Genomic DNA, 17620 nt, shown 5'->3' with positions numbered 1-17620 from the left:
CTGCAGTCAATGGAACTGGGATCAGTGTCCACAGTAGAGTTGGGGGTCACTCCTGTATGCAACCTACAACATTTGTGCTACTTTAAAAGGAATCTTTTGGAGTCTTTCCAGTTCTCCAACCTAGTCCTTAAGGGGCTTTTGCTTGTCTATCAGAGACTGTCAGCTGCCAGGAGTGAGATCAGTCAGTTGTACAAAGAGAAGAAGAGGAGACAAATCGGAGCTGTACATAGGAAGGAAGTTGTCCCTGGTTTTGTTGGGCATCCCATAATTCCTATTCCCCATCCAAGTTATTACCCCTAATAAAACATAAAAAACAAGCGGAAAGACAGTTCCTTGTGTGTGGAGAAAGTGTAGATTATACTTGCCTGGCTGTGCAGGAGTGGAGAACCCAATCACATCTTCTTCAGGGGTGAGCACTACACAGACATAACAAATGTGTTTTCTGTAATGAAACGTAATGTAGAAACAGCAATTTGCTGTCTATAATCCATTGATATTCAGCTGAAGTTAAACATGGACGTAGCTCAAAATCTATTTTATTGACCAGCATTTGTAGCTTTGTTGGTTACTATCACACCGGTGCATTATGGCAAACTGATTACTCTATTTATCAACAGATGTGTTGTGACATGACTCAGGGGATACACAGACACTTTGCTTATGAAGCCTCCCTGTTCACTTTCCTTTTCTGGATCATGATATGAAAATCATGTTTCCATTGACATAATAATGCCAAAAATACAAGTCGTATAGCAGTTCTAACACCTGCTTGCAATTATAGCATAAAACTATTGCAAATGTTCAGTAATTGAGCATTGTGTGATATGGAATTACACGCTTCAAAATAAGGAGTAATAATTCATTCTTGATTGATGCTCAGTCTATTTTTGACATGACAGTAGGGATGAGCCAGATGTTCGAGTCGAACGTAAGTTCGACTCGAACATTGGGTGTTTGGCCAACAGCAAACATTCAACGGTGTTCACGGCAAATTCAAAAAGCCGCGGAACACCATTAGTCTATGGGACACTAAGATGCAAAACCAAAAGTGCTAATTTTAAAGGCTTATGTGCAAGTTATTGCCATAAAAAGTGTATGGGGACCTGGGTCCTGCCCCAGTGGACATGTATCAATGCAAAAAAAAAAAGTTTTAAAAACAAGAGCAGTAAAAATGAAATATTCCTTTAAATATCGTGCCTGGGGGTGTCTATAGTATGCCTGTAAAGTGGAGCATTTTACCCGTGTTTAGAATAGTACCGCAGCAAAATGACATTTCTAAAGGAAAAAAAGTAATTTAAAACTGATCGTGGTTGTAATGAATTGTTGGGTCTTGGCAATATAGATAAAACTCATTGAAAAAAAACGGCATGCCCCCCCCCCCTGCCCCCAGTCTATTGCCAGGCCTTTTGGGTCTGTTATGAATATTAACCACTTCAATACAGGGCACTTTCGCCCCCTTCCTTCCCAGCCCAATTTTCAGCTTTCATCGCTCTAGCGCTTTCAGTGACAATTGCGCGGTCATGCTACACTGTACCCAAATGAAAATTTTTATCATTTTGTTCGCACAAATAGAGCTTTATTTTGGTGGTATTTATTCACGACTACGTTTTTTATTTTTTGCAATCTAAGCGCAAAAAAAGCGGAAATTTTTGAAAAAAAAACAATATTTTCTTTTTTCTATTTTAAAAGAAATCCAATAAAATCAAATTTTGTCATAAATTTAAGCCAAAATGTATTCTACTACATGTTTTTGGTAAAAAAAATTCTGTTAAGTGTATAATAATTGGTTTGTGTGATCACGGACATATGTACGCAAATGATCATGTACAGATGTGTGCAGGTGATCACGTACATATGTGTGCAGATAATCATTGGGACATGTGATTTTAGTGGGACATATGTGGGGGACATGTTTTTATTATTAGGGACATGTGTTTTTATTATTTGGGGACATGTATGTTTTGGGGACATGTGTGTTTTGGGGACATATGTGGGGGCATTGTGTTTATACTGTGTGGTGTGTTGTGTGTTTACACTAGACTGGTGATCAGTGAGTAAAAAGCTGTAAAAAACAGCTCATACTCACTGATCATCAGCCGGCTGCAGCGATCTGCTCTCCTCTCCTCAGCGATGACTTCTGTGTGAGGAGAGGAGGAGCCGATTGCCTAGCAACCGGCTGTTTGTATACATCACATGACAGCCGTGATTGGACAAGGCCGTCATGTGATCAGGAGGGCCAATCACAGAGCCCTCTCGCCGATCTGAGATGCGCCGTGTCCGCGCGATCCCGCTCCTTCTGAAGGACGTTCCTGAACATCCTATCAGAAGTAAACGGCTCCCACCCAGCCGTATATGTGCATTGGCCGGGTGGGAAGTGGTTAAGGGGAGCCCTGAACCAATTTTTTTTTTTTTATTACGTGGGGGTCCCTCCAAAATCCATACCAGGCCCTTCAGGTCTGGTATGGATTTTAAGGGCAACTCTGTGCCGAAATGAAGAAAAAATGGCATGGGGTCCCCCCAAAGCCCATGCCACCCTTATCCGAGCATGCAAACTGGCAGGCCACAGGAAAAGAGGGGGGGGGATGAGAGAGCCCCAAAGTACCTTGTCCCCATATTGATGGGGACAAGGGCCTCATCCCCATGACCCTTGCCTGGTGGTTGTGGGGGTCTGCGGGCAGGGGGCTTATTGGTATCTGCAAGCCCCTTTAACAAGGGGTCCCCCAGAGCCCTCCCTATGTGAATTGGTAACTGGTACATTGTACCCCTGCCAAGTCACAAAAAAATTGTCAAAAATAGTAAAAAAGGCAGAAGACACTTTGGGACAAGTCCTTTATAAAAAATAAAAAAAATAAAAATGTCCTGCAATGTAAATCCATCTCACGCCAACGAACCCGAAAAAATAAAAAAAAACATGGGAAGCTCCCTGATGAGTTACGCTTCTTCTCGATGACAGCTGTTATATAGCTGAGGGCGGGGCCACTCTGTGACGTAAACGGGTGACCCTGCCCCCCCTCTGATGCCACGTGATGTCAGACATACTATAGACACCCCCAGGCATGAAATTTAAAGTAATATTTCATTTTTATTGTTTCACGTTAAGCATTATTAAAATTACTGCTACTGAAAAAATAATTGTTTTTAAAACTTCTTTTTGCATTGATACACGTCCCCTGGGGCAGGTCCCCAACACTTTTTATGGCAATAACTTGCACATAAGCCTTAAAAATTAGCACATTTGATTTTTCATGTTTGTGTCCAATAGACTTTAACGGTGTTTGCGTGTTCATCAAAGTTTTTTTGCCTGTTCGCATGTTCTGGTGCGAACCAAACTGGAGGGTGTTCAGCTCATCCTTACGTGACAGGAGAAAATTGCATTAATTAGGTGATATGAAATATACTCCCATTCTCCTAATATCATTTGACACATGTGATTCTATATAAAATGTGAATTTGATACCTTAAAGGGTAACAACTTTTGTGGAAAAAAATATAGCAAATAAAAAAATATAGCATATTCAATTGCTGCACAAACCACATAATTTAATGGTATTCAAAATGACAATTTTCATCTTAATCAGCAGCACTGTAATTTTCTGTAATTCAATGCAATATGGCAACCTGGAGGTGTACAGAACACTTCCAAAAATTGAATTTCCTGCTTGTGTGATTGGCTCACAGATTTTCCCAGAAATCTACACTATGAGTAAAAGTCAGAATTTAGGCAGCTTCCTAAGGCTTTGTTTAAACCTAGGCATTTTGAATCGCGGGCAGAGTCGCAAACCCGAAGATGCGTTTGTGATGCCATTATTTCTTAATGGAAACCCAAATGTGGTACTCTCTACCCTCCCAAGAATGCTGCCTGGGGAGGACACATGAGCTTTAAAGGAGAAGTACAGCCAAAGCTTGTTTGGCTGTACTTCTCCTGTGGATCACAGGAGTGCAGTTCGCTCTGCACTCCTGTTATCCGTTTTCAGCAGAAAGTAGGCTGAAGTCTGCTGTTCTGCTGATGTCGGCTCGCTGAGAGCCTGAGCCGGCAGCTCCCACCTCCTCTACAGCCCAGCACTCCAGTGAGCGCGCGCGGGGGGGGCAGGGCAGAGCAGAGAGTGATGACTGACAGTCACCAGCTCTCTGCTTGGGGAGGTGTGATCAGCAGTGTTAGATCGCTTAATTCTCAGTCTTAGAGGAGCCGGGGGACAGATGCAGCATCGGACTGGTGCTGTATTCACCTAGGTACGTATGATTATTAAATACAAAAACTCTTTAAAGAAGGAAGGTCTGAGTCCAGGCCTGAAGAAAATTACATTGCTCTGCTGGAGGGCTTATCTGGGAGGAGTGAAGGTGAACTGGAGCATGAAGATGAAGCCAGGTAGATGCTACTGCTGGTGGGCATCCTATTTCTTCCACTCCACAAAGAGTCAAAGATTCTGCAGGAAGGTGAAATGCTACTGAGCCCCCTGGGGGTCTGTAGGCAGGTACAGTTTCATGCTGCTCCAGAGGGTTAGTGTTAATTGTATTTTCAAAATTCTTTCTTGGCGGGCTTTTCTAGGTCCAACCCACTGGTTCTGTGTATTAGAAAAGGGATAAGAGTGTGGACCTGCGGGCCCTGAGCCCTGTGGACTGTAGTGGGAGTTAATGAGTGCACAAAAAGGTTACTGAAAGACTAGGTTGTTTCTGGACTCCATCCTGCTAGCCCAATGGGATGCCGAGACTGGAACATTTACATCCATCCTCAGGATCCTTCTACAACTTTTGATTTTTCAAGTTCGGGTCCCATAGACTTTAATACAGTTCAGTGTTCGGGTCCAAACTTTTGCGATGTGATGTTCGGCTGTTCTGATGAAAACCAAATCAGGGGGGTGTTCGGCCCTTCTCTAATGATGACAAAGATTGTTTAGAATATGTTATAGTAATGTTTCTCAACTTTTTTTCAGTCACGGTACCCTTTAAAAGCACACAAAATCTCTGTAAATGTTACTTACCGCCAAGAGGAAACCTGAGTCTGGGACAATGACAATGCACACAACTGCCTTGACGAAGTTATCTTCACATCAGAAGGTCCCCTTTCCCATCACATCAGAACCCCCCCCTCCATGTCAGAGTACTCCCTAGCATGTCATAGCCCCCCCCCCCATCAAATCAGCAGTGTCCCCATCACAGAACCTCTCATCCCATCAGAAGCCCCGCCCTTCTCATCAAAATTGCCCCTAAGCATCAGAGTTCTCCCATAACACAGTTCCCCACATAAAAGAGTCTCCCTGTTACAGTCTCTTCTTCCCATCAGAGCCATACCTTACTTCAGCATCATGGCAGAGGGTGGAAGGTGGATAGAGGTGGACTCTGTCCTCTCCTGAATGCTGGGGCATGCGCTGCATGCTTCCTGCATTATTCACCATGCTTCCTGGCCCCTATGTTCACGGGACCCCAGGAGGATCCAAACGGTAGTGTAAAATAGGTGTACTCCTAATGTTTGTTGGCATTTGGCTGGTTCTCTTTAGAATTAGTACAGTACAATACTTTCTAAGGAGAAAATAATTCCTTTCTATTCCCCACATAGGTGTAAAGTAACATATGGCCACAATGAAGAAAACATATGACTGCGGTAATCAAGCCCCAAGCATTGAGCAAGCACAGAATTAAACCACAAGGAGAACAGAGAAGCACTCCCTTTTTTTGCTGATCAGTGATATTGATATGGAAGCGTCCTTCCCCCAATGCGGCTGAAGCAGATTGCATCAGATTTTCTGAGTCCATTAACAATTCATTTGCTGTCATTGATGTCTGCAAGGTTGGATGAACACTTCTGCTTGACGCTTGTTAGAGCAATAATTGCTCTGTAAAAGGGTGTTTAGAAATCTCGATGAGCCCGAATCACAGTAGCAAGGAAAGATTTATTTTTTGTTTGTTAAAGGGTAACTTCAACAAAAATTAGTGAGATGAATAGATATACAGAAACCATTTTGCATGCCTCAGGATTTGTTAATGAATACATGCACTCTCGGGATACAACCAGCTGCTAATGTGCTATAAGGCTACAAATATAAGGAGGCTATGCTTTGGTTTATAGCACAAAAAATAAAAACCGCAGAGGTGATCAAATATCACCAAAATAAATCTCTATTTGTTAGAAAAAAAGGACATCAATTTTGTTTGGTTGCAATGTCGCACGATTGCGCAATTGTCAGTTAAAGAGACGCAGTTCCGAATTTCTAAAAGTGCTCTGGTCAGGAAGGGGTAAATTCTTCCTGGGCTGAAGTGGTTAAACATCATTACCGACCTAATGCTCATCCTAAGTTCTGTCCTACTATAAACATATTTAAAGAAGAACTCTGGTCAAATAAAAAGGATACATATGTCAGTATCAGTAACACACCTTTTTTTGTTTTTCGAAATCTCCCTGTAACAAATTTCTATTAGCTGTAGATCCTGCCAGCAGACCAGCTGGTTTTCCTCTTTCTGCAACAGGGTGACAACGCTGTTCATTCTGTGGTGAAATCACATCAGTGGTATCACACTGTGGATAAAGTTTTAGACTGACTTTAACCACTTGCTGACCATTGCACGGCGATATACATCGGCACAATGGCAGCGGTGGCCAATGGGCATACCTGTACATCCCCTTTAAGACCCGGGGATAGAAGGCGACCGCGCCCACGGGACCGGTGGACTCGAAGTCCGCTGGTCTCCCATCAGTCGTGTCACGGAGCCTCAGAACAGGGAAGTGCCTATGTACAGTGCCTTGCAAAAGTATTCGGCCCCCTTGAACTTTTCAACCTTTTCCACATTTCAGGCTTCAAACAAAGATATAAAATTTTTATTTTTTGTGAAGAATCACCAACAAGTGGGACACAATTGTGAAGTGGAACGAAATCTATTGGATTTTTGAAACTTTTTTAACTAATAAAAAAATGAAAAGTGGGGCGTGCAAAATGATTCGGCCCCCTTGCGTTAATACTTTGTAGAGCCACCTTTTGCTGCGATTACAGCTGCAAGTCGCTTGGGGTATGTCTCTATCAGTTTTGCACATTGAGAGACTGAAATTCTTGCCCATTCTTGCCCAAAACAGCTCGAGCTCAGTGAGGTTGGATGGAGAGCGTTTGTGAACAGCAGTTTTCAGCTCTTTCCACAGATTCTCGATTGGATTCAGGTCTGGACTTTGACTTGGCCATTCTAACACCTGGATACATTTATTTGTGAACCATTCCTTTGTAGATTTTACTGTATGTTTGGGATCATTGTCTTGTTGGAAGATAAATCTCCGTCCCAGTTTCAGGTCTTTTGTAGACTCCAACAGGTTTTCATCCAGAATGGTCCTGTATTTGGCTGCATCCATCTTCCCCTCAATTTTAACCATCTTCCCTGTCCCTGCTGAAGAAAAGCAGGCCCAAACCATGATGCTGCCACCACCATGTTTGACAGTGGGGATGGTGTGTTGAGGGTGATGAGCTGTGTTGCTTTTACGCCAAACATATAATTTTGCATTGTGGGCAAAAAGTTGGATTTTGGTTTCATCTGACCAGAGCACCTTCTTCTACATGTTTGGTGTGTCTCCCAGGTGGCTTGTGGCAAACTTTAGACAAGACTTTTTATGGATATCTTTGAGAAATGGCTTTCTTCTTGCCATTCTTCCATAAAGGCCAGATTTGTGCAGTGTACGACTGATTGTTGTCCTATGGACAGACTCTCCCACCTCAGCTGTAGTTCTCTGCAGTTCATCCAGAGTGATCATGGGCCTCTTGACTGCATCTCTGATCAGTCTTCTCCTTGTCTGAGCTGAAAGTTTATAGAGACGGCCAGGTCTTGGTAGATTTGCAGTGGTCTGATACTCCTTCCATTTCAAAATGATCGCTTGCACAGTGCTCCTTGGGATGTTTAAAGCTTGGGAAATCTTTTTGTATCCAAATCCGGCTTTAAACTTCTCCACAACAGTATTACGGATCTGCCTGGTGTGTTCCTTGGTCTTCATGATGCTCTCTGCGCTTTCAACAGAACCCTGAGACTATCACAGAGCAGGTGCATTTATACAGAGACTTGATTACACACAGGTGGATTCTATTTATCACCATCAGTCATTTAGGACAACATTGGATCATTCAGAGATCCTCGCTGAACTTCTGGAGTGAGTTTGCTGCACTGAAAGTAAAGGGGCCGAATAATTTTGCACGCACCACTTTTCAGTTTTTTATTTGCTAAAAAAGTTTAAATTATCCAATAGATTTCGTTCCACTTTACAATTGTGTCCCACTTGTTGGTGATTCTTCACAAAAAATTTAAATTTGATATCTTTATGTTTGAAGCCTGAAATGTGGCAAAAGTTTGAAAAGTTCAAGGGGCCGAATACTTTCGCAAGGCACTGTAAATAAGGCATTTCCCTGTTCTGGCTTGTGTCATGACAAAGATCCCAGCTCTCTGCCATCGGGAGCAGAGATCGATGTCATGTGACTTGAAGCCCATCCCCCAAAAGTTAGAATCACTCCCTAGGATACACTTAACCCCTTCATCGCCCCCTAGTGGTTAACCCCTTCATTGCCAGTGTCATTTACACCGTAATCAGTGCATTTTTATAGCACTGATCGCTGAATAAATTACAATGATCCCAAAATAGTGTCAAAAGTGTCCGATGTGTCTGGCATAATGTTGCAGTCCTGACAAAAATCGGCGCCATTACTAATTAAAAAAATATAATAATTTAAATAAAAATGCCATAAAACTATCCCCTATTTTGTAGAAGCTATAACTTTTGCACAAACCAATCAATATACACTTATTGTGATTTTTTTTACCAAAAATATGTAGAATACATATCGGCCTAAAATGAGGAAAACTATTTTTGGGGGATATTTATTATAGCAAAAAGTAAAAAATAATGCTCTTTTTTTGTTTATAGCACAAAAAATAAAAAACGCAGAGATGATCAAATACCACTAAAAGAAAGCTCTATTTGTGGGAAATAAAAGGACGTCAATTTTGTTTGGGTGCAATGTCGCATGACCATACAATTTTCGGTTAAAGCGACGCAGTGCAGAATCACAAAAAGTGCTCTGGTCAGGAAGGGGGTAAAATCTTCTGGGGCTGAAGCAGTTAAATAGGCAACAAATTAAAGCCCTGCTCAAGTTAAAGTGATATTAAAGTCTTGGTTTTTGTTGTTTAAAAATAACAAACATTTTATACTTACCTGCTCTGTGCAGTGGTTTTGCACAGAATAGTCCAGAGCCTCTTTTTCTCAGGTCCCTTGCCAGCGCTCCTGGCTCCTCCCTCCTGCTAAGTGCCCCCACAGTAAGTAGCTTGCTATGGGGGCCCCCAAGCCACAGCTATTGTAATTGATGAATTTACTTTTTAGTGGATTTTTTAAATCATCTTTAGTGATAGTTACAGAATGCATTAACCTCTTCAGGACGGCCTTCACGCACATATGTGGCCTCTCGGCATATGGGCCTTCATGCAGAGCGACCCCATATATGCTCCCCTGTGTAAACCACTTACCCCATTGAGAGCGCTCCCAGCACGTTAGCCGGTGGTTCCTGGAAAGCTCCCAATGCATACCAGCAATCTGGAACTTTCCGATCATGTGACCACTGTGACAGCCATTCACAGTGGTCACATGACCTGAATGCTCGCTTCCGCCTCCTGGCGTTTAGAACTCTTAAAAGGCTGGGAGGCGGCTGACAGGAAGGGGTTCGTGAAGCGTTCCATATTTAAAAAAAAAAAAGATAAAAAACCTTCTGCCTTTAAACCAATTTAATGCCACGTACACACGACTGGACTTTCCGGCAGAAAAGGTCCGACAGAGTTAAGACGGACTTCTGAACGAACGGACTTGCCCACAAATGAATGGACTAAAGTCAGTTTGAAAGTCCGTTCATTTTGAACGTGATGACGTACGACGGGACTAGAAAAGGAAGTTCAATAGCCAGTAGCCAATAGCTGCCCTTGCGTCGCATTTGGTCCGTCGGACCAGCATACAGACGAACGGTTTTCCCGATAGGAATTGAGTCCATCGGACAGATTTGAAACATGTTCTATTTTCTAGGTCCGTCAGATTTTTTTTATAGAAAAACGATCGGACTATCCCACACACAATCGGACTATCCGACGGAATGATTCGGACCTAGTCTGCTGGAAAGTCCGGTCGTGTGTACGTGGCATAACATTTTTTAAGCAATTACAGCAACAGCTTTTTCTTTTGTTCAAAAGATTTAAGCTTTAGGCATAAGCGTTTACTGTTGTAAGCCCCCCACCCTACAGTGTCTACTGGTGTCAATCTTTTGTGTTTGAAATGTGTTTGGAACATACATCAAATTCATGTCAGTAAAGTTCTATTGACTTTAATTGTGTAGCACATATGGCAGTTCAGAGGCCATGTTTGACCTGGTTTGCATTGCGCTGTATTTATTTGGATGCAGCATGTCCTATTAAGGTACATTTGAATCACAGGTTAAGCGCATCCCTTTTTTTAAAATTAAAAATGTGTTTTCTATTTAAATGCTTTCCTCTCATTTACTATCACAGTGACAACAGTTTTACATGTCAGGAAGAAAAACAGCAGCACAGACATAAATAAATCAATATAAATCAATACATACACAGTAAGTAAATAGTCATGTAGCACCCTGTTCTAAACAGGGACTACTACCTAAATTTAGCCATGTTTGGTAGCAGACCAGTATGGATTTGTAGTCTATTTATTCACTCAGTGGAGCTGTGATTTCTCTCTGCTGCCAGTGGGCGTCACTGGTACCTCTGACAATAGTTTGAGATTTCACAGAGAAGCTGAGTTATGAATATTTATATTTTCTCCAACCAACCAGTAGCAGGTTTATTACCACTGATGCATGCTGGGGAAGGTTATAAATATTTGAGGCAGACAATGTAAACTCTCTCTTCCTACTCGTGAGAGCCATGGGAGGTGATTGATGCTGGACTGATCTATGTTAGGCCTATAGCCCTCATATGTGCTCTGGACAGGGAGTTAGGCCTGAAGTAGCGCTGGAGGCTGTACTGCCCGTCAGTAAGGTAAACTGTGCCAAAATGAGAGCCATAAGGAGGACCTTGCTGAAGGAAGCCAGGATGTAGGCTGGTTTACTTGCAGGGCCTAGTGAGTTTCTTGCAGAAGATTCATGGAAGCCTAGGAAATTGTACAGAGGGCACTGAAAGGAGCACAGAGGGAGAAGTTTGTGGCCAAAGGAAAGACACAGCCACGAGTTGCTTCTGGGAGTAAGAAGAAGATTACAGTTCCCAGGGAGCCACAGGACTGTGAGGGAGTGGCAGAGGGATTCTTATCAGACTGCCTGGAAAAGTATATAACATATGGTGTGCATATTCAACATAATACTGCCTCATTGAACTATTCTTGCACCTAACTTGACTTGATCCAATCTCTGTTTTTTCAAACATCTTACATCTGAGCCAAAAAGACTATACAAGCTCCCCAAGTGCACCTCCAATAAAGGCAGGCTCATTAAATAGTCTTAAATAGTCTTAAAGTGCACCAACGCTTTACAGGGCCCCAATGGAAGCTGGCAGAACAACTTAAACACTGTTTTTTTGAGCTAGCTCTCATGACATGTCCTATTACTTATCTTTAACTGCTCAGGCCCTGAAGGTGTCCTTCAGGCAGTCTTAGGCCTGGCATAGCTGCCTATTGTGCTTTTGGGCAGTGTAGTCCTGGGGATTTATACATATCTGACTTTATTGCTGCCCCTTGTAGCCCATAGGGTGGCAGTGTTACTGTTTAAGCTGACCTTGGTGGCTGGTGAAATTTTAGGCTCCAGGTATGGCCAATTTCTTTGTTACGCCTAGTGCATCATTATATCTGGTACTTAAAGGGATTGTAAATGTACTTTTCTCTTTAAATAACAAACATGTCATACTTACCAGCTCTGTGCAATGGTTTTGCACAGAGCAGTCCCGATCCTTCTCTTATCAGCTCCCCCACCGGCACTGCTGCCCCCCCCCCCCCCTGCTGAGTGCCTCCAGATTAAGCTGCTGTCAGGGCATTGCCAGCACCTATCTCTCCACAGTTACTCAGCTGTTGATGATATCCTGCTCGTCAGTCCTGCCTACTTAAGCCATCCAGCCCAGAGGATCTCTGCCGTTGCCTTAGTCAACATCATGTAGACGCTCTCCTGCATTCCTCTTAAAAAGACTTGCTTGGCTGACATCCCTTCTGGCTCGAGATCCTGCTTGCTGTTTTACTACGCTCATCTCCGGTTCCCTGACATCTGGCTTGTCTGGTTCCTGAATTCTGGCTATGTTTTGACTACGTTTTGTTCGATTTTACTTTTATGATTAAAACAAATGTGATTTAACTGTACTTCTGTCTCAGTCTGATTTCATGGTTTCTGACAGCTGCTTGCTCTGGGGGCACTCGTATTTGCCCACTCCCAAGCCGCCTCTGTGTATCTCAAAGACACACGGAGCATGTCTCAGCCCGTCACCCGCTCCCTCCTCATTGTCTATGACTGACAGCAGCAGGAGCCAATGGCTCCTGTCAGTGTGTCTCAGCCAATGAGGAGGTATAGACCCAAAAGAACTTCTGCTCTTGTGCACATTGCTGGATCGAGATCAGGCTCAGATGAGTATAAGAGTGGCTGAGGGGGAAGCTGCACACTGAAGATCTTTCATGCAAAGATTGGAGGCTTCATGCTTTAGAACCACTTTAATTCCTCTTTAAATTACCACACTCTTGTCACACTGTATCGATATCAATAGGGATCAATATACTAAGTTTGCCTTTATTGACAGATTTGGTGTCTATTTCTTTAAAATAACATTACCGTTGGGTGTTTGGTTTACCGTGAATGATTTTCTTGTGATACCTAGTGTTAGTATACTCAGCCAGGTGTGTCAGGAAGGCTGAGGATCTTGAGAAGGTTTAGGTCAGCATCAGAGGACCCATCTCAACCAGCGGCTCCGACATGGGTAACGCTACACTGGGTTGGCCCTCCCTCCTCATGTGACGAGAAATAAAACCTCTTAAAAGACAGAATTTTGCTCTGGACTTTGGGGTGAAATGCTGGCCCTCTCTGTCCCTTGGAGTACTCTGCCGATTTTTTTAGACGGGGGACCAGGGTGGGGGGCGTTACACATGAATAAAATCAATACTGATGCATGTGCATATCTTAAAAGACTATACCTTTCTTTTAAGACACATCTATAAATGATTCTCAGAGGGGCAGAGGAACCTCATATTATCACCAGATGGCTGACTAGATAGAGCTCTTATCAGTAACAGATTTGTCTTTGCCATCAGTCATCTAGTTGATGGATCAATACTAACTCTCAGCATAATGCCTCGCACAGCATTTCTCAGTAACTAACTAGTAATATATTCACACGCAGGTATTGATGTTCTATGAACAATACATTCCCACTGCCAGCAAGCAGTAAATGTGTAAAACTGCTGTGATACTGGAGAAACCTTTGGGGTCAAAAGTGATATTTTCTTTCAAGGGTTTTCCGCTTTAACCAATGATTTATCCAGTCCCCCTCTTGGCCCATTAATAGGTCAAATAAACTTGTCATTCAACAAATGGAAATAACTTGAAACATTATTAAACTGGAGATACCCAGTGCTGCCAACACCTTCAGCAATCTACATTACATTTGACTTTATAAGTGCTGACCCACACATTTCCACCTCCTACACCTCACTGTTGGTTCATTACTAATCATTGGCGAAAGGTGGATGAACTCTATATTAGTTGGTCAGAGGGATTTTCGTTTTAGAGGGACAGTTCCCTAAAATGAGGATCAGTTGGGAGCTATGCAACACATAGGACACAGCCTGTCCTACATCCAATTCGCATAGCAGGAGATTGTGACCAGCTTTCTATGGAGCCGGTTCACACATATCCGCAGCAGCCCTGTGCGTCTTTTGGTCCGTTTCATGTCCGAATTCAGCCCAAAATTCGGGCCAAATGTTTAATTTCCTCTTCACTTCTTGTCTCCTTGTAACCAGGGTAGGACATGCAATTAAAACGCCTTCTTAGTGGAGTGAAGAATATGGGGAGATTTTTAGACCCTGGGACTCTTTTCCAGGTTATCACAATGTTTCTCTGGGACAGAAAGTAAAGAGACATCTCCCTAACAAGTACACGGACATCAATAGAATACGTAAAAGTCCACTATGGACAACAGCAAAAAATGACTCTTGCAGTGGGGTCTCCCTGCATTACAAGGGTTAAATGCCCATTATGTCTACTGTAGAAACAGAAGAATAAGCTGTATTATACAAGGCAGCTCCGGCTTCTCTTCCGCTTTATTCTCCCCTCTCCGTCTCTTCTCCCTCCTCCAGCGATGTCTTCTCCCTCTGCCGGTCCTTCTCCCCCTCTGGTTCTCCTCTGTGCTGTCTTCTGGTTCTTTTGCCGGGTCTTCACTGCTGTCTTCTCCCTCTGTTCTTCTCCCGATCTTGACTTGACATGATCTCCCGGTGTAATGCTGGGTCCGCCGTGTGCAATGACTTATATTGGCATGGGGCGGGGCCACCCGAAGATGTCATTTGGAGGCCCCGCCCCTTGCGATAATACCACCAGCAGGGGCATGATGGGGGCAATGATGTCACAATAACATCAGCGGGTGCCCCAACCCATGCCAATATAAGTAATTGCACATGGCGGACCCAGCATTAAATCGGGAGATCAGGTTGAGTCATCAGAAGATGAACAGAGGGAGAAGACATTGGCAAAGACCCAGTAAAAGAGCAAGAACACAGCGCAGAGAGGAGAAGCACCGGAGAGGGAGAAGGACTGGCAGAGGAAAAAGATATCAGAAGAGACTCCGGAGCCGCCTTAATAAAATACTGTGTACATTGTTAATTTTTGACACTTTTTTTAGGTGAATAGGTAGGGGTAAAATGTATCCCATACTCATTCCCATAGGATGAGGGGCCGGTTAAAGGGGGCCTCCAGATTCCGATAAGCCCCTGCTCGCAGACCCCGACAACCACCGGCCAGGGTTGTCGGGAAGAGGCCCTTGTCCTCAAGAACAAAGCACCCCCATGTTGAGGGCATGTGGCCTGGTATGGTACAGGAGGGAAGGGGCCGCTCGCTCATCTCCCCTTTCCTGACCTGCCAAGCTGCGTGCTCGGATAAGGGTCTAGTATGGATTTTGGGGGGCCCCATGCCATTTTTTTGCCATGGGGTTCCCCTTAAAATCTATACCAGACCGAAGGGTCTGGTATCGTCCTGGGGGGGGGGGGGGACCCACACCAATTTTTTATTTTATTTTGGCCCGGGGTTCACTTTCAAGATCCTCAGCACACAAGTAACACCGCAAGTTGGATCATCATGATCCGATTACTGGTTCTATTCAAATCAATGGGCTCCCACAGAGAACCAGTGATTTTCAATAGAGGCAGAGAAAAACCTGACGAGGCTTAGGCTCCATTCACACCTGTGCGAAATGTTTTCAGGCAGAAAATCGCGCGATTTGTGCTGAAATTTTACCGTGATTTTTGCCACGATTTTGTACAGGTCAAAAGGTCACCAATGTAAAAGAATGAATAACACCTCTAATCTGCCAAAAAAAAAGCTCCTGTACTTTTTTGAGCAACGGGCATTTTGCTTTAGGTGGCAGAACGCTCAGATGTGAACAAGGGTTATTGAAATGAATGGGATTTGTCTTCTTGGGCGTTTTTAGAGCTGAGGCTTATAGCAGAAAAATGCTCAAAAATGCCTAGGTGTGTGCAGAGCCTTAACGCTCTGTATACAGCGTTAAACCGCATTTAACAGCTTTTACCAGCGTCTGGCATTTTTAGGACTGCTCTTGAGCGTGATTTTAGGGCGTTCAGACAACCTCCCATTAAAACTCCCTTGCTGATAAACTTCAATAAACGTGCATGTGTGCATGGACACATAGAGGGGGAGCTGTTAAAAAAAAAAAAAATGCCCAAACTCCCATCAGTTAATCAGCTTCAGTGTGCATGGAGCCTAAATAGAAGGGAGATGGCCTGTTGGGCTTGTAGCTGATTGAATAAACAGCAGGTAAATTTGAACACAGGTCTTGCACAATGAAGGAAAACAGGAGAACCTTGCATTTTAGAGCTATAGAACTATCTAATCTATTTTTTTTTTTAGGCCTTGTTCAAATGGGGCGTACTACATTGTACACATATACCCATGTGATAGATATGTTTACCTGCACTAGGATGCACAGGTGCTGCATACATTCCCAGAAAGGCAGTCCCATTCATGTCAGTTGGCTGCATCCCAATTGGCAGCAATGGGACTGCGTTGCATAGGGATGCATGGAACACATGTGCATCCCATGTGCGTAAACACATCCCTCACATATGTATATACTTTATTTTAACCATGCGAAGAAGGCCTTTCAGATCTGAGCACAACAGTATCGTGCCAGGCTGCTATTTTTTTGGGGTTGGCAGGTTTTATTTGCTTTTCTGTAACCAGCAGAGCTGTGTGTGTAATTGTTGCAGCTTGCTCTGTGCTCCACAGGCTGCTAATCTGTCTGCTTCCCCCTGTTTTTTGGAGCTTTATAGAATATAGTGAGTGAGAGAGCTGTATGGGCAATTTGAATATTTATGCACTCCCCAACCATCATCTGGACACAGCTCTCCAGGAATTGGCTGGAGGGTCTGTTCAGCAGAGCTACTAGAAGGAAGTTGTTCCAGTTAGTAATGTGAAGTATCCCACAGCTCCCCCTGAACCCTATCCAAGTTACTACAGCAATAAATGTAAAAAGGCAACACCCATGGTCTTTATTTCAGCTGACTTTATGGAGTCAGTGGGTGAAGATACTGTTTACCTGGCTGCTGTACTAGCGTGAATTGAACCTGAAACTTTAAATCAGTGGCCCTTGATCAAGAATAGCGCTACAATAGGCCAGCGAGCACAGAACATAGGTTAGACCTGCTGAAAGCACTGCCCCACCCCCTTCTTCCATCCTGTCTGTATTCCCTCAAGATAGGACCCTCCCCTGAGCCTTTGTATCTCCAGCCCTATGAGCATCTCAGCTGTTGTGCCACAGGTTGCATCATTTAAACCAAAGCTGCTGTGTGGTGAAAACAAAAATATTGCTGTTCTGAAGTTTAAGGAATAGGAAAATATGTGAAAGGCTCGACACGTTTCGTGGTCTGAAATTCACTTCCTCAGGATAAGATGCATACATCTCTACAAAAAAATATGCAGCAACAACAACAATAAAATCTGTTGGATCGCCTTCTGTAGATATCCTGTGATTATTACCTTTGGCTTGTTTTCACCAACGGTTCCCCACAAGGAGGCTGGATAAGCTAAGATGATCTGCACCTAATGTGAGGGGTAATAAAGCTCACAGATGCGAATATAGACCTTGATAGGTCTTTGGATCTGGTTAGAAGATATTTTTGCCTCATTTATCTAAGCACTGGGTGTTGCACTGAATTCAAAGACCTTGCATATTGTCACTTTATGGACTTTGGTGTTTCATATATTTTTTATATATTATATATTTGTATAATATATTTTTATTATTTGTTCTCATTTAATTCATTTTGATTTTTGATTCACATTTTTAATTGATTTTCATAGGACTGCGCAACACGTTTTTTTATCATGTTTCTGGATGCTGCTGTGTACAATGTTGTGAGTGCTGCTGTCAATTTGATCATTTCATTTTTAATCAA

The sequence above is a fragment of the Lithobates pipiens genome, unplaced genomic scaffold, assembly GCF_037356315.1.
Source record: "Lithobates pipiens isolate NorthernLeopardFrog02 unplaced genomic scaffold, aLitPip1_a1.2 Scaffold_13, whole genome shotgun sequence".
NCBI classification, from domain to species: domain Eukaryota; kingdom Metazoa; phylum Chordata; class Amphibia; order Anura; family Ranidae; genus Lithobates; species Lithobates pipiens.
This window is presented reverse-complemented; position numbering follows the sequence as displayed.